The sequence below is a fragment of the Coenobita brevimanus genome, chromosome 51, assembly GCF_032717465.1.
Source record: "Coenobita brevimanus isolate Jiangsu-jjx chromosome 51, ASM3271746v2, whole genome shotgun sequence".
NCBI lineage: Eukaryota > Metazoa > Arthropoda > Malacostraca > Decapoda > Coenobitidae > Coenobita > Coenobita brevimanus.
The window spans coordinates 6209632-6237201 of NC_137004.1; the positions used below are offsets into that span (position 1 = coordinate 6209632).

A 27570-nucleotide genomic window follows, 5' to 3' on the forward strand; every position below is an offset into this window, starting at 1 on the left:
TATGTAATATATGTATTCAAAAATGAAGAATCTATACTTTGCAGAGAAGAAAACGTGTCTCTCTGATTAATTCATTCGGAATCTTAACTGGCATTAACAGTTTGAAGTATCACATCTTGGAAAAGAAAATTCAAATTCAAATTACTGTGTGGCAGCAAAGTTTGAGAATACGCACCTCCTTCTGATAAGAAAATGCAATATCTATCTATCTATCTACTGTATATAGCTAGGCTGCTTTCGCCAAAGAATATATAATATACATCCAAAAATTACCCATGCGTACAAAGTAGGTATGAAGCATTTAAGGTAGTACACAGACAGACTCCTCGGGCTGTTGTGATGAATGTCGATTGGCTCTATGCTTCTCCTTCGACCTTCCCGCCTCGACCTGCTTCCATCCATCGATTAGTTCATCTCCTCCTTCTTTATAATAAACTAATCCATGACCAGTGGCTACAATGTGGACCAAACGTATTGGATTTTGGTGTTACTTGTGTTTTTATACTAAAAGTAGGATGTTTCACGATATTCATTATCATAAACACCTAGCATTCCATACTTTGAGTGCTCTATGTGAACTTAAGCATCCTAAATTTGGGAAAGGATTATTTAACAGCCTTATTAGTTATCGTCCGAATGTATCTTTTTCAACATTCGTGAATGCGAATGTGAATATGAATTTTCAATATTCGCGAATGCGAATATTCTGTTAGATGACAGACACGTGAGTTGTACATACTTTTTACTTTATTTTTTTTTTTTTACGAATTAATTTTACTGTAAGAGTTTTAGCCATAGAATACCGAATGGACAAATTTCTATCAATTTCTATGTTACCAGGATGCGGGACGAGGACCCAACTCTTACATGCATCCCCTGGGGCTATCTGATGCGTCCTGGACGAACCTCGAACAGACCCACAACACATCACGCCAGATAGGCAATTGAAACTACGGGGAGGGGGTCCATTCATAACGCCCCGCTCCCACCCCACTGGCCAGCTTCTTGTGTGTTTGTTCGGGATGGCGCAGTCAGCGTCTGTGTCTACCTTGCATTTTCTGAAAAGTATGATGATGGTTGTGATGATGATGGAGAAGATGAATGATAGAGTTTTTGCTTACTTGTGGTCATTATGAAGATATTTTTCATTCTTTAGTGTTGGCTTACTTGTAGTCATTATGGAGATAATACTGCTTTTTTTTTTTCTTTTTTTTTTCCCCTCCCCTCACCTTCACGTCCCATTTTCGAGGAAATGTGCGTGGCCATTGACGGTAGGAGGTGGCGACTCTTCGCTGATGTACGTGGTTGGAGTATCAACGGTGCTGTAACGCGTGTACTTGTGCCTGGGGATTGACAGGCTTAATTAATGGTGAAAATATACAAATTAAGATTTATTTATTGTTACTATATTATCTCTTCCACTCACTGCATAAGATGATGACAGTTCACTCCCAAACTAATTCTTATTAGAGGATGCCGTAATAAGCCAGCTCTACAACGATGTTTGAAATAATTTCTGAAGGGATAATATTGTAAAATCTACTATGGCCACCAGAGTAAACTAACAATATATACATTGCAAGATTCATGAAGCCTATGGGTAAACATGCCCACAAGGAAACTGCAAATCGATGTTCTATTGGTTCGGCAAAGAAAGTGAATATTTAATGGAGACAAAAAAATACGCGTAGGGTGGGTAAGGAAAGAGTGGGCTGGATGGGCTGCGATGATGGTAGGTGATGGGCCAGATCCAGCCGAGTACACACTATGAGGTGCGGAGATGATATCAAGGCTGAAATAACAACAGATAGGCACACACACACACACACACACACACACACACACACACACACACACACACACACACACAAACGAAAGTTAACCCTCAAAATGCAGAGGCCCATGACTTCACAAGGCAGGAGCTTCCAGTTACCTAAATGGCTTGGCTACACTCTTTTCAGTCTAACCTAGCCTACAACTGCCATCTCTCTCCATCCTGAATACTTAGTTGCAACAATAGATTGACACTAAAATGTGATGCAAGTCACGAAGATGAACTGTGCAAAGGATGCAGAGCCGAAGTAGTGTCGTTTTCTGCCACTGACCTTTGTGAAATACGCTAAAAAGGGGCGAAAATCTAGGCCAAGTTAAGATGAAAGGAGTATGGTTGTGTTGTAGTCACGGTCGAGAGTATTATTCTGTTCCCATATAAATTTCTGGACAGTTTTGTGATATCTGATATCCTGTTCTTGCATCAGGCTTTTTTTTTTTTTGGCTTCTATTACGCATAGTTAAGTTTAATGATCCGAAAGAAAAAAGGAGGATCTTGTAACGGGAAACATCTTTCTGTTTGTGTGTTCCTCTTCAATAAGTTTAATGTGTTTGTGATTGTTACTACATTATGATCTATATATGTGGAGAGAGGACGATCTTGTAACGGGGACTATTTAACATTATCGCCCGCCTAGCGAGGTGATAATATAATCGCCTGTGTCTGTGTGTGTCTGTTGACAAAATAACCTCGAAATCAAGTGGGCAAATTGCATCCAAACTCTGTGGGCAGTATCCCTGGATATCTGGCAAAGCTGTAATGATACTGCTTCCGAGTACCAGAGGATTACTGATCATTATTATTATTTTTTTTTTTTGACACTGAAACACGACGGGCAAAACCCCGACATTTTATGGGAGAACCTGCGATGATATGCCTCCGATTGCCACCGGATTATTGATCTAGCTTTTTAATGATGGCGGGCGATATGCATTCGTGGGCGAACTTCTTTTTTTTTTTTTTAAACATAACCGAGTTTGAGATTTTTTTTTAACACTAACTGCATATGTTTTCAAAATCTTATATCAATAATCTCTCTACCCAGTTTACTCAAAGGCACTGAGAGGGAGAGGACGGAAGAATCTGCAACAATCAATAGTTATGAATACCAGACAAAATATGTAACAGTCTCCACTTTAATAAATTTCTCGTTGTCACGTGACATCACAGTTTCTCTTCGTCGCTGTGCATGAATTCAAAGTGCACCGATCTGCTGCGACTTAGATTAAGACTGATAGTGGGAGGATTAATCTCAAATTTTATGGAGGTGGAAAAAAAAAAAAGTGGGATGGGCAGAGAGGGCGGGTTGGGATAGTGGAGGTAGTGAGGCATTGAGAAAGGGAACACAAGGAAGAAGGGTTTTGGCGGTACGATGATACAGGCGTGTTGTAGGTTTAAACAGGTAAAAAAAGCAAAGGTGAAGTTATGTTCGTATGGCATAAAGCAAGTTCCCTGACACATCTTCCTTGGCGATTTATTTTTGGATATGGGTGGTTAATATATATTTTTGTACGTTACTTATGTAGAGTACGACAATATTTGAAGGATTTATGCAACACAGAAGAGCACAGTAAGGTGTATTAAACAAAATAAGTCGCTAAGGAAAAGATGTCAGGGAGCTTTCTCTGCCGAAGAGAATACGGGCCCAAGTCTAATTAAAGGAAAGTGAGAAAAAAATATCGAGCATGTTATCTATAATCCCTAACCCCTTCAGTCTGAGCGTGTTTTATTTATTCCAGTCTTTCCATTTCCAGACGATTCTATTTAGCTGCTAGAAATGGTGGGATTAGGTGTGGCATTCATTAACTCTTTAGCTACCGGGGATGCTCCTAAAATGGATGTAGTTCTCTGGGAATAGTAATAATTAACCACAAAATGAGTGGATGGTATTTTGGGTTGATGGTACATGGCAGACCAATAGACAGACAAGTTAAGACGTAAAGACAAGTTGACACGTAAAGACAAACCCATCAAACTTCCACTCTGCTCAATTTTCTGAACATGAAACAGTTATACCATCCAAACTAACACGATATCGAAGAAGTTGAGCAGATGGTAGACAACACCAGACAGACAAGTTGAGATGTAAAGAGAGACCCACCAAACTTCCATTCTCTGCAACTTCCAAAATACAAAAAGCAGCTATTCCGTACTGGCAACTCACATAGATCTAATCTTTCTCCTCTGGGCGATGGTCACCACCAACAGAAACAGCACTAAGAGGAAAAGGCAAATCAGCGCCGCAGACATGATGTACACAGTTGGAGTCACTGAAAGGGGAGAGGACAAAGCTGTGGATTGGTGACTCAACGATGGCTGCTGAGGGAGACGAGCGATTTGTACCAAAGTCACAATTTCCCCCTAGAGTTGAAGGAGAAGTCGGGTTTATGTATATAGTAGGTTCGTAGCTGTACTGCTGGAGAGAGAGAGAGAGAGAGAGAGAGAGAGAAATGGTTCAGATGTACACAAAATATTTCAAACGAAAATATTTCAAACGACTAGCACTCCAGTTGTGACTTCTTGTAAACATTCCCCGATTCTTTTAACTTACACTGTTATATAGGGCACTGGTTTGAATATCAGTTGTGGCTTCTGCTAAATATTCTACTAAATATTGACCGATTATCTTCACTTACGCCGTGTGTTTTGGGACTGGTGATGTTCTCCTTCACCCTGCCTTCCCGCCTCCCCGCCCTTCACCACCTTGGGCGTGTACGTGAGCCTCAAGCTGCCCGAAACACTCCCCACCCTCACCACCAACGGGACCGTCAACCCCTGGATCTCACTCCTGATTGGCGACGTATCTTCCACCTGGGTTAAGTTACGTTGCCTTGGATTAGGATGCGAGCTAGGGTAGAGTAAATCAGGATATGAGATAGCAAGGCAGGTCAGGTTTTGAGTGCCAAGTTACGACAGGTCTCGTGGAAAGGTTAGGTCTGGACAGGACAGGCTAGTTTAGTTTGGAGTAAGATACGAGTTAGTTTAGTTATGTGTGCTAGGTTAGGACAGGATAGGCTAAGCTAAGTTGTGCTAGCTTTGGATACATAGGTTAGGTTAGGTAGGTCAGTTTGGATTAGGATATGAGTTAGGTTAGTTTTCCAAGCTAGATTAAGAAAGGATAGGCTAGGTTGTTATGCTAGTTCAGGATACGAATTAGGTTAATTTTGTGTGCTAGGATGAGATAGCGTAGATTACGTAGGTCAGTTTGGATCAGGATATCAGTTGGGTTAGTCTTGCGAGCTAGATTAGGACAGAACAGGCTAGGTTAGGTTATGCTGGCTTAGGATACGAGTTGGGTTTGTTTTAGGTGCTACGTTAGGATTGAATAGAACATATTTCGAATTGTTTGTTAAAACACGTTAGGTATGAGGGGGATGGCGCTGGAATCAACAAGCTCTGGGTGTTAAGTCAGAAGGATAGCATCCGTTTGGAGGATTGGACAGGATATATCACAGGGTTTAAAGGGTTACCAATTACCCTAACCATGGACAGACGATGGTATTCATTTCCCAGGTGACCCCATCTTAGAAAAGAGGTCAGCAGCAATTTCCACAAACGCCTTGGGTGTCGATGCTCAGTCTTTTGAATCTACTGCAAGTCAGCCTCTCCATTAAAGAGTGTTTCAGTTCACATACCTTCCCACTTACTGATATCCAAATACACCTAAACACGAACTCCATCTGACACACACACACACACACACACACACACACACACACAACCAACCTCACAAACCCACAAAACAGCCACTCCCAACCTGATAAACATCGGTGAAGGTGTTAGAGTCTTCCATGGTCACTTTAAAACGCAGTGTGGTGTTGGCAGTGATGCGAGTCCTATTCGAGGTGTTTGGGAATGTGATGTAGGGTTCAGCGTACTGCAGTGAGGACACACGCAGCTCCTGAGACTCGCCATTGATCACAATGGGCTGTAGTGGAACCTCCACTTCTTCACCCTCAGCTACCATCCACTTCAGTTGGTCTAGAGATGGATTATAGGTCTAATTTTAAAACTGAGGGGGCGAAGGTGGAAGCAAGCCCTAATTTTATAACAAAACACTAGAGGACTAGAATAAATGAATAAAAGTATACGTTCATCTTGACTTGGCTTCGTCGTTTTGCAAGTATGGCCTTCAATAATCCCTTTTCCTAGAGGCTTTCTTAGGGTGTGGAATGTCGTTTGGAGACAGTGATTAAATAAAATAAAAAAAACAATAGTCGACTGAAAGGATAAATGGAGTTGACAAGAGCAACAGAAAATGGCACAAAAAGTCCTTTGGCATGAGGTATGACAGCAACATTAGATTATCATTATTCTTGGAGGCTATGCAATTAACTGTGATAACAACACCTTGAATCCAATGATGCATTTTCTTTTTATTAAGTTTAGCATCATGAGAGATTTCTCGAACTGGTCGGGTTAGATATAAACTCCATTAACCCTTTTGCTACAAGATATCTCCCCTAAACTTAATAAAAGTGTCTGGAGGTGATAAGACCGATAATACGTAATTATTAAGAATTCGTTAATATAATTCACCCAATTAATCAGGCTAACTGTGACTAAAGTTGCCCTAGCATGCCTCCATCCAATCTCACCCTTAAGTAATCATTCCTTTTATCCCAGTACCTCATTTTTATATCCCAGTAAGTATTTTATTTTACAATCTCATCATAGTCCTCTAATCTCTCCAGCTCCACAGCTGTCTCACTCACTCACTCAGTGGGGTGGATGCTATGACGATGTACACCCTCTCACCTTCTGATTCCACCTATGTTAGTTCCCCGGGGCAGGCCTCCAGGCAACAACTCTTTCCATGCCAATTAGCTCCTGACAGGAAAGACCGACTTGCTCCAGCCTTGAGTTTTGTGACTTTCCCCTTGGTCTCCTCCACTCTGGGTTCTCTCTCCCACATTCCGCCCAAGAAGCAGGATAAACTTCAGAGAGACATGCCACGTGTCCTTACAGCTGGTGTTGGCGTTTACGTATTGTGCAGTTAATAAGACTCAACTCAGTCTCATGAGACAATCACTTGCTGTGCACTAAGTCATACCAGTGTTGTCCCACGATCCTCTGAAAGTACTTACTACCAAAGGCATTAATTCACCACTTCAGAGCACTGTTCAGTGTCCATGTCTCACAACCAGTAAGACAGGGAGCACTAGTGTCCTGAAGATGTGAAACGTCGTCCTTGTGCATAATTATCGCCAGAAATCAGACCGATGTGTTGGGTAATCTCATCACCTGACTCACCACTGCCATGGACCACAATGCCAAGATAAGTGAATCTCTTCACGACATCTATGTCATAGCCACGTGCTTTAAGAACTGAAGAGACTGTTCTGCTTCATTCCACAAGCAATTAAATGACTGGACCCTGGTCTTGGCCCAGGAGACATTTTGTCCCAGTGTCTTCGCCTCCTCAAGAAGTACCTCTAGACCACTCAGGAGAGCTTCCAGCAACTCCGCTATAAGTGTAGAATCAACAAAGTCAAAGTCGGTAATCATAAAATTACTAACTGATCCTTCACAGTGACTCCAGCCCACAGCCAGACTCAGTACCGTGGCCATGCACATGTTAAAAAGTGTGGGGGCAAGGACACATCCTTGTTTCGCACCAACCTTACTCGAAAGAAATAAGATGCTTCCTCCCCACACTCGACAGCACTCTTACTGTCTAAGTACAGGCCAGCTATGAGCCGGAAAATCCCTGCAGGGACTCCAGGAAGTGCCAGAAGTTCCCACTGTGTTGCCTGGTTTGCTAAATCAAACGCTCTCTCTTCAGGTTGATGTGGCTGCCAGCAGTCCCTCCCATAACACACGTTGGCGTTCCACGAGAATTCGAAGTGCCAAGATATGGTCAGCAATAGACTTCTAGGGTGTGAATATGGATCGTTAAGACCTCTGAAACATAAGTTAATGACCCCTGATTCACATCAAAAGCATGTGAGCAAGAACCTTGCCTGGCACACTGAGCACCATACCACCATGGTAAGTACTGTAAACACACTGGTCTCCTTTCCCTTTCCAGACAGGATTTACCAAACCCCTTGTCCAGACAGAAAGAATGATACCCGTCTGCCAAAAGGTTTCGGTGACTGCATGTAATCCTTGGGTTATGGCTTTGTCCTCAGCTTTGATCAGATCCACAGAGATGTCACAGACACCTGACATACTACTACTTTTCAACGTAGCTTTGTCTCCCTAATTCCGTCTACACAAAGCAAGGCATCACCGATTGGTAGTAAGGCATCTAGTAGTAGTACATCGGCCAACAGAAGCTCTCTACTGGGGGCTTTGCCATGTACAACTGCTCATAGTACTCAGCCCAAGGAGACCTGCCTCTGATACAAGCAGCTCATCTACGGTTGAAGCAGTGGTAACCAAGGAGGTGGGCCTGGATTATTATTATTATTATTATAATTATTTTTTTAAGGACTCTATTAGCGGGCTAAAGGTAACATGCATCTCAACATCTCAACCTTCTTGGCCATTACCCTGACATACTCTCCTTGTTCTTTCTCAGCAACACCCTCGCCCAACAAGACAAGTCTGTGCTGCTATATTTTACAGTACCATAAAACCTCTACAAAACTTACTGTCAGAACAGCGGCAGATGATTCCGTGAAGAAGCAGCGAGGTCAGAGGAAAGTCGAGTGGAAGACTAAGCAGCGTCGCCTTCTCGTAAATGATGGCAAAGTTACTAGTGTTAAGCCTCAGGGTGAGTGTAGTCCAGCCGTCAGGGACAACAAGAGTAGTTGGGTGCGTGACAATGATGTTATTCCCGTCCCGCACTGAGTACTGTTTGGCAACAGTGTTGCTCAGTACTATCCCGTCTCTCCAGTACGCATAGTCCAGATCCTTGTAGTACAGGATAATCTTGAGTGGACAATGGATGGGTCTTATGTATGTCAAGAGTCTGACGGTTTCCAGCTTGTCAATCATCAGGCCTTTCTCTACCTGACAGTCTGAAATATGAAACTGGTGTTACTGCTAAAAATACTGGCACTGTTATTCAGAATTAAGTATTGCACTGTGATATGAGTGAACAATAAATTATATAATTGCTGTACACAATGGGTGTTGGGAGCCACCATGGCCCTCATGTCATTTTAAATTATGAAATTGTTGATGAATCGGTGCACCATGTTAAAAGTGCTTTGTTCATTTTGAAAATGTATTACATACCGAAAATTTAATCAACTAAGAAAATTCTGTGCCAAACGAACGGAAAAAACCAAAAGGTGCAAATTATCCTCTGTGGCAAATTAATAATTCTTATCCTTCATTCTTTCCTCTTCCTTCAGCCTATGGGTGACTCTACACTGAGTGACAAGCCAAATGGTTTCCTGTACACCAGGAAACTATTTACTACGCTGGGTGGTAACCATATAACCAAATTATGGCGCCTGGTGGTTTGGTGGGTAACTAAGGCGTTCCAATCGGATTGAACCTGTACAGGTTTATATCCAAGGGGATGTTGGGGTTTACTGCTCACGTAATGCCACTCAGGGATGAATGAAGCTGGTCAGTCTCATCTTAAATGTCAGGACCAACTGGCCTAGCCACGGGCTCATACGCTCCTCATGGGGCAAAACAGGATTAGATAATGATGATGATGATGGATCGCTGTTATGAATTCTTTATCATGAAAAAAGCTTGATATATTACTATCATGAACACAGCTGATCCATGAATAGTGTAAACTTTTAGTCAAGGTACAACTTCACTCAACAGTCTGTTCAGGCCATGGTTCAACCTAACCATATCTGCTGTCGTCATTTTAAATTAAGTTTCGGTCAAGTAATGCCTAATTCCTTAGATTTTTAAACGTTTATGCACCAGGGCTGTTGTGTAGATAATTTCTTTGTCAACCCAGATGTGTCATGGTGGGGAGAGAAGGGGAAGTACTCGTTTTAGGTAAAGTTGTCCTCCCTAAAGACTGAAACGTGAGATTCAATGCTGCTCAAAAAATTCATTGCAATATTGCTGTTATTTCTTCATGATCATTTGTGGTTGAATTCTGGGCAAGAGTTTGGGTGCTTTCTTTTTTAGTGTGTGTGTGTGTGTGTGTGTGTGTGTGTGTGTGTGTGTGTGTGTGTGTGTGTGTGTGTGTGTGTGTGTGTGTGAGAGAGAGAGAGAGAGAGAGAGAGAAAGAGACATGGTGCTTGCTTGAGTGTTTGTGTCTGTCCTTCACTCACCATCATGACTGGCTACAACGAAAGATATAGTAACCAGATGGCACAACAACAGGAGCTGGGACCGACGACACTCCATGGTGGACGAGGCACTGAACTTATCATCAAGAATTCCCAGGTTAATAACGACTCTATCATCCGCCCACCGACCATCCACGTGAAAATGATAAGGCGACTCTTTATCCACAAAATCCATACAGCAGATTTTGGCGAGAGTCCTGAGGTTGTAGTAAAAAACTGATCTTTGTGTTTGGGTTCGTTTGTTTCTATTATTATCTCAGGTCCTAATAATAATAATAATCCATCCATCCTGCCATCATCCAATCCTACGTTGCCCCATGAAGAGCGCAGGAGCCCGGAACTAGGCAGTTGGTCCTGACATGGAAGATGAGTGAATAATAATAAAAGTAATTAATAATAACAACAACAATAATAATAATAATAATAATAATAATAATAGGTAATATCAATAAATAATAATAATAACAATAATAATAATAATAATAATAATAAATAATAATAATAATTATTATTATTATTATCTTATAATCCTTTTTGGTCTTATCAGGGGCGTAGAGTTCGGGGCGAGGCCAGCAGTAGGACATTCATGGAGAGATACGGAAAAGAAAAAAGAAAAGATAAAAAGCGGTTCTCTCTGTCTGTCTGTCTGTCTGTCTCTCTCTCTCTCTCTCTCTCTCTCACACACACACACACACACACACACACACACACACAATGCAATCAAACACTCATTGTTTATACATCGAGTGGTTTGCTAATCAGTAATGAATGCAGATTATCGGTTGAGCAACGAATTGTACACACACACACACACACACACACACACACACACACACACACACACACCGTAGAATGTGTGTGTGTGTGTGTGTGTGTGTGTGTGTGTGTGTGTGTGTGTGTGTGTGTGTGTGTGTGTGTGTGTGTGTGTGAAATAATACGCCACTTATACCTCCATCAAGAAGGAAAACATTTTAACACAGAAAACAAGGACAGAACACGAAGCACAACCCCTTCGCCTTGAGTACATCCTTTGTGCTTATCTTTTTGTGTTGAGATTTTTTTTTTAATGCGAGGAAGAAGGAACCAAAGGCCAGGAGCCCGCAAACCGTTTCCTCCAATAAAAAACAAAAATAAAAACAATACAAGAGACAGCCAAATTCAAGATCCGTTCATTTCGAGATGCCTGGACACACTGCGATTTCGACTGGAGATCATAAGAAGTAGGAAATAACAGAAAGAGGGAGACAGTTCCAGAGTTGTATATATGAAGGGCTGGGAGTAACGGTTAACCCTTCCATTAGAGAGTGCATAGATAAGGGATGATAACACAAGGGATGATATCAGTCATGTGATAAGAAACGGTTTTGTACACTTTTGCAGCGTTTTGTCACCAACCAACTCAATGCACAATGTGTAGGGAAGAATTTTTCTTACACACACACACACACACACACACACACACACACACACACACACACACACTCACAAACTAACGATCTCTCTCTCTCTCTCCAGATCGCAACACGTAGCAAAACACTCGCCGCCAGCCAACTGTATCACTGGTATCGCAAGGGGCAGAGGTGAATGGTAAGCTGGTCAAGTCTGATATCTTGTCGGTTACCTGAAGGACATAATTTCGGACTTATGAGGAACGATAACCCTCCCCCCCATCTGTCTGTCTGTCTCTCATAGTGCGAATTGTGCAAAGAACAGTATTTAAAAATTATAACTAATTTGGGTACCAGTATGGCTTCTAGATCTTATTTCCACTGGGACTCTCACACTCTCCTAGTCAGTCTCTCCCTCTACATTTTCTCCACGTAGGCCAACAACGTCCTTGGGGAATTACACACGTGTCTCATGTTTTCTGAAGATAGAGATTGAGAATGAGCAGGTGTTATGGGGAGGGGAGGGAAAGATGCATCTGGTAACATATGAACATGGAGAGGATGATGATAAAGGAATCTATCTATCTATCAATAGCCCGACGCCCCAATCCCGCAAAGGGTGGCCGCAGACAAAACGCCCCCAAGTCGCTGTCACCCACCATTGACTGCCCTCCCTCCAATTCATTCCCTCCTCCCTCATATACCTCTCAACTTCATCCCTCCACCTCATCCTCGGTCTACCCCTCCCTCTCCCTCCCTCCACTTCACCTACATACACCCTCTTAGTCAGTATTTCATTCTCCATTCTCTCCACATGTCCAAACCACCTGAGTGTATTTCTCCTAATTTTCTGAACCACATCCATATCCACCCCAAAACGTTCCTTCACTTCTTCATTCGTCAACCTGTCCCTTCATGTCACTCCACTTGCTTAAGTAACTCATTTCCACTGCTCTCAATCTTGACTTGTTCCCCTCTTGCAAGGTCCATGCCTCGCTTCCATACGTCAGGGTAGGGATCACGATACTATTATGCAATGACTTCTTAACTTCCATACTCACCTCCCTATTTCTCATCACTGCTTTCAGTGAACCAATAACCTTCCTTCCCTGCTGTATCCTTTCAAGCACTTCATCCCCCAAAGTTCCATCCTCACTCATAACAACACCCTAGTACTTGAATGCACTCACATTCTCCATATCCTCACCATCCAACCTCACTGTGCTTTCTGTCACTTCATTCCTCTCAAACACCATAACTTTACTCTTGTTTCCATTCACTTTCAGATTCCTCCTCCTACACACTGTCCCAAATTCATTCACCAAACCTTGCAACTCCCATTCATCTTCACTCAACAATACTGTATCATCAGCAAACAGCAACACCGGAATCTTCCACATCTCACCCTCATTCTTTAGAGCCACCCCCACATCCACTGCCCTACCTTGCACCTCGTTTACAACCCCATCCATGTATATATTGAGCAGCCATGGAGACGTCACACAACCCTGTTTCAGTCCCATACTGAGATCAGAGAACTCACTCGGCTCACCATCCACTCGCACCGTAGCCCTAGCTCCTTCGTACATACTCTTCAAAACACTCAGCAATTTCCCCTCCATTCCACGTATTCTTAACACCTTCCACATACCTTGCCTGTCTATTCAGTCACAAGCTTTTTCCAAGTCCATGAAGGCAGCATACACTTTCCTTCCCTTCTCTAGATACTTCACTAAACATCTTAGAACAAATATCTGATCTACACACCCTTTTCCCTTCCTAAATTCCCCTTGTTCTTCTCCAACTAGCTCCTCTGTCATATGCCTAACCCTATCAATGAGTATTCTACCAAATATTTTACCAGTCACACTAAGAAGGCAAATACCCCTATGGTTACCACATTCTTCTCTCTCCCCTTTTCCTTTGTATAAAGGAACAATTATACCTGATTTCCAGTCCTCTGGAACCCTTCCCTCTTCCCAAGCCAATCTACACAACTTCCATATCCACTCCACAACAATCTCACCCCCATACCTCAGCATTTCACCACACACTCCATCAATTCCTGCGCCAGTTGTTTTATACCGAATAGAGTAATGTTGTTGTGTCCCATAATTTCCTTGTGGCAGTCATGATGAGACTGGAAATATGAGAAGTGCAACAGTTCAAGCAGTGGCCATGAATTTATCAAAGCAATCTTATTTCTTTGATAACTCCCGCCTAGTAACCATCCCATCTATTACCTGTTACAATCCATTACCTATTGCTACTGTCTATTACTACCCATTATCCATCTATCCATAGCCGGACGCCTTAATCCCGTAAGAGGTGGCCACAAACAAATTGCCTCCACGTCGCCCTGTCCCTACTGCCCTCCCCCCAACTTACAACCCCCTCTCTCTTATACCTCTGTACTCCACCGCTCTCTCTCCATTACCTATTACCTATTACCAATATCTATTACTCTCCCAAGCTAGGATCATGTCACGCGTCAAATATTAAGATAGAGACAGATGATCAGCGTAAAGCAAAAGGGGGGTAGGGTGACCTTAGAAATGTTATATATGTACTCGTGAAACTATCTATTTATCTGTCTGTCTATCTGTCCATCCATTATCTATCTATCTATCTCTCCATTCATCTATCTATCAGTCTATCTATCTACCTACCTGCCTACCGGTATCTATCTATCTATCCATCCATACATCCATCTACCTAAGTATTTATCTTTCTATGTACCTACCTACCTACCTACCTACCTACCTATCTATCCATCCATCCATCCTTTTCTATCTTTCTATCTATCTAGAGCGCCACATCACTGCAGGTGTTGAAAATTACATGACTACACTGATAACACAACTTTCCATAATACACTTAGGCTCGTCTCGCCGGGTAAGGAAGCTCCCTAACACCTCTTCCTTACCGATTTATTTGTTTGGATACGACTGACTAGTATCGATTTTGTACGTTATTTATGAAGAGTATGGTGAACTTAGGAGTGTTTTACGTTACACAGAAGAGCACGGGCAAGGTGTACTATGCAAAATAAATCGCTTAAGAAGAGGTGTTAGGGAGCTTCCTTAATCGACATAAATACTGTAAAGGAGCATCTTATTTAGGACCTTATTGCACCTTATTAAAATCCCAATAATAAGGGAAAATATTTTACCCTGGAAATAGAATAACACTACAGACGTGTGTGTGTGTGTGTGTGTGTGTGTGTGTGTGTGTGTGTGTGTGTGTGTGTGTGTGTGTGTGTGTGTGTGTGTGTGTGTGTCAGTGGTTGTGGTCGCGTGGGTGTGTGGGGAGAGGGTCAATAGTGTTTATATTTGGCCATTTATCTCAATCCAAATGATATATTAATAAAACTAATTTCCAAAACAATGACCATAACAAAACTCACATCTAAACCTACGCTGCCTGGAGTATGGCGATGTTGGATGGATTTATGTAACAAAGAACAGGACTGTAAGGTGTAATTAGCAAAATAAATCACTCACGAAAAGGTGTTAGGGAACTTCCTTAACCGTGAATACTGGTCCAGGATGATGCATCGTGTTCATGTGGCCTTGCGGATTTCCTAACACCTCTCTCTTACCGAATTAGTCTGTACAATACACCGTAACACCCTCTTGTATGTGTCTTATGCAAATGATGACAATATTAAAAGAATACAAATGGCATACGAGGAATTGTCCAGGTATACACTTTCCACCTTCCCTACCTCCCACCCTCCGTCCCTCCTCTCTCCATCCCTTCTTCCTTCATATTATGTAAACTAAATCGCTAAGGAAAAGGTGTACCACCCAGAATTTGATCCTAAGGTTTACAAGGATACAATTCAGGAAGTGTTCAAGGCGGAAGTGAAGCCAGGCGTACAGAACGAGTAATATGGTAAAGATAACAAGGTCTGAACCGGATGCATACGCCCTCCATGACCCCCAACGTGACGCTCATACATGCCTGTGACGGTTGTGTTCTTTGTTTCTCAGGATAACATAACACGAGAGGGAGATATGGGAGAACAAGGCAGGAGGAGGAAGAGGGGGAGAGCACGGCAGCAGGAGGAGGAGGAGGGGGAGGATGGAAGAAGAGAAGGAAGAAAGTAAAAAATCTTAGAGAAGAGGAAGGAAAGAAAATGGGGCGGAAGACAAAATGAAGCAGAGGAAGATGAAGGGAAGAAAAAAAAAGAAGAGGAAGAGACGAAAAAATGAAAAAGAGGAAGTGACAAAAAAAATAGAGGAGGAAGAGGAAGGAAGGAAAAAATTGAGAAGACTGAGGGAAAGAGAGAAGAAGGGTGTGGACAGAAAAGACTGGTAATGGAAAGGTAAACAAATCTATCAATCTACCTACAGAGAGAGAGAGAGAGAGAGAGAGAGAGAGAGAGAGAGAGAGGAGGGGGGAGGGGTTACGATAAGGACAACGCATTTACCGTATCAGTCAGTGTCATACTTGAAAATTGAGGTATCCACTACCCGATAAGCAAGCTGGCCATATCAATATTTAAAAAAAAAAAAAAAATAGGGCAACATTCTACCGACACACCCTCTTAGATATATATATTTACGTTTCTGTATGTACGTTTCTATGCATGTATGTATGTATGTATGTTTTTATATGTATGTATGTTTCTTTATATGTATGTACGTACGTATCTATGTCTATGTATGTATATAATATTTTCACTCTGGTCAAACCCATTACCTCATACCACATTCATCAGGCAAATCATTTAAGATATTTTCACCCTTCTCGTTCTTCAGCATTTACAACTAGCGCTTCATTTCCACACACAACACAATCGGCAACACAATGGGTCCAAACACACCCATTTTCGCTCAGGACTGACACTGCTTTCCCCATCCACGCACTCTTCAATTCCCCAATTACGTCTGCTTTTCCCCACCCCATAACTTGTTTCGTATTTCCCAGTTCCAGTTGCTGATGTTCAACCCTAAGTGCTAAATCTATATTACAGCATTCCTCTTTCTCCAACTATTCTATAAGTTGGCTGCAAATTTACTCCTTATATACCGTAAAACTTTAATTGTAGGAGGCAAAATCTATATGACATTCAGCTACAACAATGGCTGAAGTACAAAGACCCCTCCCAACAACTCTGTAATCACTGTGAACCAGAATTATCATCATCAGCTTGGTCATCAAAGTCACAGGGCAACGCAATACGTGCGAGTTCATCGTCATACATGTGTGTGTGTGACCAGGCCAAAGATCTTATCAAATTCCCAGGCAGTTGCTCACAAAGGCAGTCAATATGCAGTGTGACCAATGCCTCAACCACACTGAACTGTAATACGGTACTACTGCGGTGACTAATACCGATCCACATATCCGTACGCTAAAGAGGCAGTGAGTAATGACTTTCGAAATCCAATATTACGATCAACAAAAGCCAACAAACTTTTTCAGAATATTTTTAAAGCGCTTCATAATTGTTCAGCCAAACAGTCTGCAACAGTACATGTTATTATGATGTAAATATTTGCAAAAATCCTAGATATATGCAGGACCAAACGGGGCTTCGATAAAGTGAAGTATAAACGGGACTTTGATAAAACAATGTACTTACGGTTTGAAAATCCTGGGTCTGCTAAAGTACCGTATCATGAGGTTCCACCAGAAATTAAAATCCTTAGGACGTGACTGACTGACTAGGCCGCTTTTAAAGATGCTTCCCTATTTCAAACTGACACTGGCGTACCAAGTTTTCGTCTATTTCTGACGACATCTTTACGGCTGCACCAGACGTCCAGGAAAATGGGAAAGCTTGGTAGTTTGGTTTTCATTATTTGCTTTTATTCTACGCGATTATTCAGGTTTTTCCCTGGTAATCACATCCTTGTTTATTCATTATTACATCCCTGTCTAAATCATCCTCGCTCTAACAATGTATTACATCCCTGTCTAAATCATCCTCGCTCTAACAATGTATTACATCCCTGTCTAAATCATCCTCGCTCTAACAATGTATTACATCCCTGTCTAAATCATCCTCCCTCTAACAATGTATTACATCCCTGTCTAAATCATCCTCCCTCTAACAATGTATTACATCCCTGTCTAAATCATCTTCGCTCTAACAATGTATTACATCCCTGTCTAAATCATCCTCGCTCTAACAATGTATTACATCCCTGTCTAAATCATCCTCGCTCTAACAATGTATTACATCCCTGTCTAAATCATCCTCGCTCTAACAATGTATTACATCCCTGTCTAAATCATCCTCGCTCTAACAATGTATTACATCCCTGTCTAAATCATCCTCGCTCTAACAATGTATTACATCCCTGTCTAAATCATCTTCGCTCTAACAATGTATTACATCCCTGTCTAAATCATCCTCGCTCTAACAATGTATTACATCCCTGTCTAAATCATCCTCGCTCTAACAATGTATTACATCCCTGTCTAAATCATCTTCGCTCTAACAATGTATTACATCCCTGTCTAAATCATCTTCGCTCTAACAATGTATTACATCCCTGTCTAAATCATCTTCGCTCTAACAATGTATTACATCCCTGTCTAAATCATCCTCACTCTAACAATGTATTACATCCCTGTCTAAATCATCTTCGCTCTAACAATGTATTACATCCCTGTCTAAATCATCCTCCCTCTAACAATGTATTACATCAATGTCTAAATCATCCTCCCTCTAACAATGTATTACATCCCTGTCTAAATCATCCTCGCTCTAACAATGTATTACATCCCTGTCTAAATCATCCTCGCTCTAACAATGTATTACATCCCTGTCTAAATCATCTTCGCTCTAACAATGTATTACATCCCTGTCTAAATCATCCTCCCTCTAACAATGTATTACATCCCTGTCTAAATCATCCTCCCTCTAACAATGTATTACATCCCTGTCTAAATCATCCTCCCTCTAACAATGTATTACATCCCTGTCTAAATCATCCTCCCTCTAACAATGTATTACATCCCTGTCTAAATCATCCTCCCTCTAACAATGTATTACATCCCTGTCTAAATCATCCTCCCTCTAACAATGTATTACATCCCTGTCTAAATCCTCCTCACTCTAACAATGTATTACATCCCTGTCTAAATCATCCTCGCTCTAACAATGTATTACATCCCTGTCTAAATCATCCTCCCTCTAACAATGTATTACATCCCTGTCTAAATCATCCTCCCTCTAACAATGTATTACATCCCTGTCTAAATCCTCCTCACTCTAACAATGTATTACTGTACATCCCTGTCTAAATCATCCTCGCTCTAACAATGTATTACATCCCTGTCTAAATCATCCTCCCTCTAACAATGTATTACATCCCTGTCTAAATCATCTTCGCTCTAACAATGTATTACATCCCTGTCTAAATCATCCTCGCTCTAACAATGTATTACATCCCTGTCTAAATCCTCCTCCCTCTAACAATGTATTACATCCCTGTCTAAATCCTCCTCACTCTAACAATGTATTACATCCCTGTCTAAATCATCCTCCCTCTAACAATGTATTACATCCCTGTCTAAATCCTCCTCCCTCTAACAATGTATTACATCCCTGTCTAAATCATCCTCCCTCTAACAATGTATTACATCCCTGTCTAAATCCTCCTCACTCTAACAATGTATTACATCCCTGTCTAAATCATCCTCCCTCTAACAATGTATTACATCCCTGTCTAAATCATCCTCCCTCTAACAATGTATTACATCCCTGTCTAAATCCTCCTCACTCTAACAATGTATTACATCCCTGTCTAAATCATCCTCGCTCTAACAATGTATTACATCCCTGTCTAAATCATCCTCGCTCTAACAATGTATTACATCCCTGTCTAAATCATCCTCACTCTAACAATGTATTACATCCCTGTCTAAATCCTCCTCACTCTAACAATGTATTACATCCCTGTCTAAATCCTCCTCCCTCTAACAATGTATTACATCCCTGTCTAAATCATCCTCGCTCTAACAATGTATTACATCCCTGTCTAAATCCTCCTCACTCTAACAATGTATTACATCCCTGTCTAAATCATCCTCCCTCTAACAATGTATTACATCCCTGTCTAAATCCTCCTCACTCTAACAATGTATTACATCCCTGTCTAAATCATCCTCGCTCTAACAATGTATTACATCCCTGTCTAAATCATCCTCGCTCTAACAATGTATTACATCCCTGTCTAAATCCTCCTCGCTCTAACAATGGTATCTTCTTTATCTAACCACAGAAAACCTCCCCCGCCATTTCATTGTTTTCTACGTAAAAAGAATGGTTAGTATAAGAGAGGAGGTGTGGTAGGTGGGTAAGGTATGGTGATGGTGATGAGTGTAGGGTTATGTGTGCTGGTGGCGACGGTAGTGATGGTGATAGGAATGACTGATGATGATGATGATGATGATGATGATGCGACTTACGGCGGAATAATACTCGTACTCTACCAGTTGAAGTAGCGATATCAAGTGCTCAAAACTTTCGGCGAGACGGTTTAGATAACAAGATAACTCACTCCCAACGACAGTGTGCACAAGTAAGGTCTTTGTTATCACTACACAAAGGCAGCCTGCAGCGTACTCGTACTGGTTAGTGCTTTCAGCCCACACCTTAAAGAACCCGAGTTTGGTTCTTAGCCGGTTACACTGTTCGACAAAGTTGGCTTCTCCTCAGTGCCCATTCACCCGAGTACTACTGAAGTCCCGGATATTGTCGATGTTCATCTGCCCCAGTCTGTCTAACCAAGCAGACCCATCAACTGCAAGCAAGCAACCGCCCCTGCAGGGCCAGTCCGCGCAGTGAAATGATGTTCCCTTGCAATGACGCGTGGGAAGTGTGAAAATCTGGTTCCCAGATGGACGCCGCATTTGCGTCTCAACACATTAACAGGGGCACCATATTAGTCTCCATATCACCCCGTCCTTGAGTTATATGGTTACCGCCCAGCGCTGTAAATGATTTCCTAGGTTACAGGAAACCATTAGGCTTGTCACGCGGTGTAGAACCACAAAAGCGGGAACAAGAGTGATAAAAAAATGACAGGAATAATGGAAGAAATAAGAGTGAAGGGCAAAAAATAATAATAATCATAAAAAAATAAAAATAAATAAAGCCATGGAAGAAGCAGGCAGCACTATACCAAAGGAGTGGATGATGGTCGCCACCACCCACCATAGCGCTTTTTATTTTTTCCCCTAATTCTTCCTTTAGCATTCAGTATACCGTATACCGGCCAACACTAAGGAACATTGTTTACTGAAGGCTAAGCAGGATGGGTATACATGACAGCAACGGGATACAGTGACGCATACATGGGTAAAAGTTATTATACTTAATAGTTACAAACCCAGTAAGGAAACACAATAGTACCATATGGAAAAAGTACACAAACAGAAGAAAAAAAACATAGCACATAAGTCAAATGCAAGAGTGGGTTACACACACACACACACACACACACACACACACACACACACACACACACACACACACACACACACACACACACACACACACACACTGTAGCACCAGTCGAGCAGGGCAGTACTCCCGAGGTGGATGGAAAGCTGATGACAGGGAGTGCTGGAGCTCCCGTTTCATCAGCTCTCAGGACTAGTTCCTGACCATCCCCCTTTGCTGAACTTTTTCAGTGTCTCAGTTACACAGAGAGTAGGCCAGCATGCTCTCCAGTACAAATTTCTCTAACTATCTACACCAAACTACAGGCACAGTACACACTACACTTCCTTTTCCAAAAATAAAAAATCGTGGCGTCACAACACACAGCCTCGGAGTCCCCAGGGGGGAGGACCATAAATGTCCCCACCATCCGCCCCTCTCCCGATGACGACTCGAGGTGCCTGGAACCACTGTCTGACTCTCTTCTTCTTCATTTCTGCAACAGTCGCGGCCTTTCCTCTAACTTTCGCTCTGTTCAGCACCACCTCTCCTCCTCTAAACCTCACCTTCTTTTTCTAACGGAGACTCAGCTGTCTGAGGCAACTGACAGCAAACCCTTTTTTGTATCCTCCTACTTTCTCTATACTCATTTCAAAGCCAAAGGTGGCTGTTGTGTATATATACGCAACGACTTATCTTGCTCTCGTGTTCCTGAACTCGATTCTTCTGATTTCTCTACACTCTGGCTTCAGCTTTCCTGTCATTCTCTGGCTAAATATATCTGTGCTGTTTACTTATCCCCTAATTCTACTGACTATCAAAAATTCTTCGACTATCTTACTTCTACGATGGAACACATTCTATCCATTTCTCCTTTCTCTGAAATCTCCATTCTAGGAGATTTCAATGTTCACCACCACCTTTGGCTCTCCTCTCCTTTCACGGATCCACCTGGTGAACAAGCCTACACCTTTTCTATCCTTAATGACCTAGAACAGCTTGTACAGCACCCTACCCGTATCCCTGACCGCCTTGGAGAGAGCTCCAACATACTTGACCTCTTCCTCACAACTAATCCTTCTGCTTACTCTGTTAATCTTTTCTCTCCGTTGGGCTCCTCCGATCACAACCTGTCCTATCACTGGTATGGCCTGTGGACCCTCCAGGGAAACGTTGTCTGTGGCATTTTGGAGCCGCGGACTGGGAGGCCCTCAGGCAGTACTTCTTTGATTTTCCCTGGAATGATTATTGTTTCCATGGCCGGGAGCCATCCGAGTGTGGCTTGCGCATTACGGAGGTTATTCTCTCGGGCATGGAAGCATACATTCCTTTCTCATATCCTTTGACTAACGCAAGAAAGCCTTGGTTTAATCACGCTTGTTCTAATGCTGTCCGCAACAAGGAGAGGGCCTACAAAAGGTACCGGAGCCAACCCACCCCTGAATCACATCATCTTTACGTCTCTGCCTGGAATCGTGCTAAGTCTGTTCTTTGCTCTACTAAAAATAATTTCATCCATACTAAATGCTCTCAACTCTCCAACTCGAATTCTTCCCGCTCCTTCTGGCACCTTGCCAAAAATCTTTCTAACAACTTTACCTCATCATTCTTCCCTCCTCTTTTCTACTCTGATGGTTCTGTAGCTATTTCTTCTACTGATAAAGATCTCTTCGCACAGACTTTCTCCTCCAATTCCACCTTAGACGATTCCGGTGCTGTTCCTCCATCACTTCCCCCCTCTGACTTCCTCATGGCTGACATTAAAATTTCTTCAGTTGATGTATTTTCTGCCATCACCGGCCTCAGTACCAACAAGGCATATGGGCCTGATGGGGTCCCTCCTGTTGTTCTCAAGAACTGTGCTTCTGTGCTTACACCCTGCCTAGGCAAACTCTTTCGCCTTTGTCTGTCAACTTGTACCTTTCCTTCTTGCTGGAAGTTTGCTCTCATTCAGCCAGTCCCAAAGAAGGGTGACCACTCCCAACCCTCCAACTACCGTCCAATTGCTTTAACGTCCTGTATTTCAAAAGTTTTCGAGTCAATTCTCAATAGAAAAATTTTAAGGCATCTTTCCTATCACAACCTTCTTTCCAATCGTCAGTACGGGTTCCGTCAGGGACGCTCCACTGGCGATCTTCTCACCTACCTTTCAGACTCCTGGTCATCCTCCTTTCGGGACTTTGGCGAAAGCTTTGCCATTGCACTTGACATCTCAAAGGCTTTCGATCGAGTCTGGCATAAATCTTTAAATTCCAAACTGCCCTCCTACAGTTTCTATCCTTCTATCTGTGCCTTCATTGCTAGCTTCCTTTCTGGTCGTTCTATAGCCGCTGTTGTAGACGGCCATCGTTCTTCTCCTAGATCTATCAACAGTGGTGTTCCTCAGGGCTCTGTCCTATCACCAACTCTCTTCCTTTTATTCATCAATGATCTTCTAAGCTGTACATCTAACCCTATCCACTCATACGCTGATGACTCCACCCTTCACCTTTCCATTCGGTTCCCGCAACGCCCATCTCAACAGTTGCTTCAACAAACAAGGGATGAGGCTATGGCACACCTAATGTCTGACTTGGCTCGTATCTCTGACTGGGGTAAAAATAATATGGCTGTTTTTAATGCATCTAAGACTCAGTTCTTACACCTATCAACCCGACAAAATCTTCCACAGGTATACCCATTAATGTTTAATAATATTCAGCTTAATCCTGCATCATCCTTGAACATGCTTGGGGTTTCATTTACTCGGAACTTATCTTGGAAAGATCATATTACATCTCTTGTAAAATCTGCTTCCAAGAGATTGGGTGTGCTAAGCCGACTCCGTTCTTTCTTTACCCCTGCACAATTGTTGACTCTATACAGGGGTTTTATCTGCCCCTGTGTGGAGTACAACTCTCATGTGTGGGGAAGCTCCCCACATACAGCTCTTCTCAATAGGGTGGAGTCAAAGGCTTTTCGTCTCATTAACTCTCCTCCTCTTACTGACTCCCTTCAACCTCTGTCTCTTCGCCGCACTGTTGCATCTTTATCTCTTTTCTATCGCTACTTCAATGGTCACTGCTCCTCTGAACTGTCTGCTTGCATTCCTCCACCTCTACGACGGGCGCGTAGCACCCGTCTGGCAGCAAACTCTCATCCCTTTTCTGTCCAACTCTCTAATGCAAGAGTTAACCGTTACTCCCAGTCTTTCATTTATGCAACAGGTCAGCTCTGGAACTGTCTCCCTCTGTCTGTATTTCTTGCTGCTTATATCTCCAGTCTTTCAAACGCAGTGTGTCCAGGCATCTCAAAATGATCGGATCTTGAATTTGGCTCTCTATTGTATTTTGTTTTTCTCTTTGAGGGAACTGTTACTGCGGGCTCATGGCCTTTGGTTCCTTCTTCCTCGCATAAAAAAAAAAAAAAAACACCATCTGCAGTTCAGCACGCCAGCGCATTGTAAGGAAATGAAGTTAATGGTGAGAGGGTGGGAATATCCCTCTGGTACGTCAAGATTGCAATGAAGCAGATATACAAAGCAGTAAAAAGTAAGGCAGGGGACATAACGGGGCAATGATGGGGTTGGTAACGATGTGGTGGGCTAATGAGTGAGCCATGGGAGTTAGTTTGCAGGGTTTGTTGGTGGCCGGTCATCGAGTAACTTGCCCCAGGGAGCGATACACCAAGCGAATATGAACGACAGCCACATCACAGCTGCGGGGGAGGGTGGGACGCTCCACAGATGTCTTCCATCCCAGGATACTTATCAGTGATGAATGGTGACGCTGGTGGGTCGTTCAGTATCAGTACACAGGTCTAGCTTCTCCCTGGCTCCCTCTCGAAGGATTCTCCGGACAGTCGCCTTGGACACAGGGAGGCGAATGGCGGGGAGAGCAAAGTTGCAGGCAGCTCTGGTCGTGTCGTGTGTGATCAACTGGGTTCTTGTTTTATTGAGGTCTACCATACAACTCAGATTCATTTTCTCCGACAGCTCACTTAAAGAACACGATAAAATAAAGCGGGGACTATGAAATCTATAGCCTCTTTCACTGTTCTCCTCAAGCAGTGTCTTTACTGTTTTTGCAGCTGTAACCAACACGACCAACATGATGACTTATGCCTGTCTCAGTCAATGTATCCTTTGCTTTCATGTACCTTTCCTGGGTATTATTTTACTTTATTCCTACCCGGCGGCTGGAAATTATGACTTACCTATATATGTAGGGTGTACTGAGTACATCATTTTCTTCTCAGTAAACATCCGTCGCAAATAAATATTTTCCGAGATTTTTTTTTTTTTATTATTATCTGAAGGAGCCAGGATGCTGCTCTAAGATTGGCCAGCATGGTGGAGTAAACACAAGGTTCTGGTCCTGCCACCTACTGCCAGATTCTGGTAACTAAAATTGAACTTAGCCAAACACATTCCATGACGTCATATCAAGCCAGTCACATGCCGAGATTTTCGTATGTGAGCCCGCGCATGAGCGGGAAAGTTTGAACTCAGAACTGATTCAGTTACACGATAGCTGCCTTTTGTGAAGGTTGTTCCCCAAGTTTCTTTGATGTAATTAAATAAACAAACAAAGATAACGCGGCCAGCCTTCACATTTTTAGAAACCACGGGATACTGCCGAAAGAAGTAATGTGTCCTCAGTGCAACGTCGTGTGGAGCTACAGGGAGGACAAGAAAGTTTGGAGGTGCACCAGGAAATACCTTCTCCCCAAGACCAAGAGAAGGTATTGTGCCTTCGAAACCACAGATTGTAAGGGATCAGTCCAGTGAGGAGGACAGTTAAGGTAAGTGATCAGGTTAGGTTTGGCTAGGTTAGGTTGGTTAGGTTTGGTTAGGTTAGGTAGGTTAGGTTAGGTTCAGTTACTTTAGTAAAGTGATGGAGATCTATATAAATGGTGTGTAATATCTGTGTATTTCGGTTGCTCTTAGTAATTCGGTGCCGTTTAGGCCGATGTGGGTTTCGAGTAATTCGGGAGCTGTTACTTTAGGTAGGTTGTCATTTTTACTTTCACGGGAGTTTCAGAATGCAATGTTTTATAGTGTTATTCATGTGATTCTGGTGGTCATGTTCAGTGCAAATTACTCGTTTTCGTTGTATTTTCCTTACAACATTGGTACAGTGGGGGGGGGGGGTGACGGAAAACGAGTGATTTGCGACAGAAATGACTTTCAGATTCACATGAAAAATACTATAAAACATTGCATTCTGAAACTCTTCAGAAAGTATGGCAGGGTAGGACTAAAGTAAAAATTTACCAAAATTATTGTGGACAACTTACAAAAATTTACTCGCTAAACCCTAAGGGTTATACTGACCTACATCGGACTACAAAGCCGTAAGATTACCCTACTTTAGTGATACGACTAACGGCGACTGGTTTATGGCATTGTTAGCCCAACCAAATTACAAACTTTTACTCACCTACAATTTGGGCTATTGAAGTAAAATCTGTTAAACCATCGGCGTCTAGTGATATGACAAGTGAAGCCTCAGGTGTATGGCATTCTTGGGAGGGAACATCCTTGCTTCCTGGTCCGCTCTTTCCACTGATTTTATACATCCTTCTCTGCACACTTGCTGCAAGTATGGCCCTTAATTTTGTGGTATATGGCCACATGGCATATCAATGCTATCTGAAAGAGTTTATAATCATAATATATTTAATTGCTAACGATATAAATCTGACTAGAAATTCACTAGTTTCAACATGTCAGTCGCTTGGGGACCTAAAGTTTGTTTACATGGATACCAGTTTTCTTCCAATGGTTTCTAGGATAACTAATACAAAGTAGGACGAACGGGCACTTTCCACCTCCTGTAATGGATTTTTCCTTGTAAATAAAATAAAGCTTACTTATAATGGAAACGGGCTTAGAAATATGGATTAAGAGATGCTAAATTTCGTAAGTGATGTTCATTAAAAACATTTATCAATCTATACCCACAAACAAGAGGCACTGGAAACTATCGACCGTCCTTAGCGAACCGTAAATGCAAAATTCTTCGGCCTTTATCCAAGGTACCATATCCTAACAAGGCTTCAGTCTTTTTTTTTTTTTTTTTTTTTCCAGACCTAACTTGAGATGCCAGACTGGGGCTGTCAGTTTGTTCGTTCGTTCGTTTACAGATTTCCTGCACCTATAGTGCAGGTCGGGCCATACATTAGCCCGGTCAGTGGGATATGGGCTGACTTAAAAAATAGTAAGGAGAAAGACCGGTCCTGGGGACTGACCAGCACACACGCACTGTCTTCTGGCTGGCTTTGTGGTGTGTGTGGGGGCTGTCAGGAAGATCATTTGAGACCGCCATTATTCCTCATTAGCAGCGAGAGGGCTGCTTGCGACAGAGGCTGTATAGTTCACACACTTAATATAATCAGTACCGTTGCTGTCGTATGAACGGAGTGACTTATGCTGGAAATTTCCGGTCCGCTCAGTGCGCATCGCCGAATGCCCTTTTAGCTGCTGTGCTGAGAGTATCCGCATGATATCTCAAGTATTGTGCCATTTATCAACAACATTTTATGAAATATATGTCAGGGAGATAGTTGGATGTCTTATCGACCTACAGGTAACTACAGGTCGGTATACAGATAATATTAATAAGCATACATATGTATGTTACAAGCAGATTGTGAAATCAGTCAGTTAGCTTAGTTTAGGTTTATTTAGGTTAAGTTGATCTAGGATAAGGTTAGGTTAGGTTAGATTAATTTAGGCTACATAGA

The 27570-nt window shown here is 42.4% G+C and overlaps 1 protein-coding gene across 1 annotated transcript in view; it reads right to left on the minus strand.

Moving 5' to 3' along the window:
- Positions 1-26305, minus strand: part of LOC145399980 (thymidine kinase 2, mitochondrial-like) — a 60999-nt gene extending 34694 nt beyond the window's left edge. Inside the window, exon 1 of the mRNA XM_080272480.1 lies at positions 26265-26305. The gene's annotated coding sequence lies outside the window, so the exon portion shown is untranslated. The remainder of the gene's footprint in view (positions 1-26264) is intronic.
- Positions 26306-27570: the final 1265 nt, after the last annotated feature.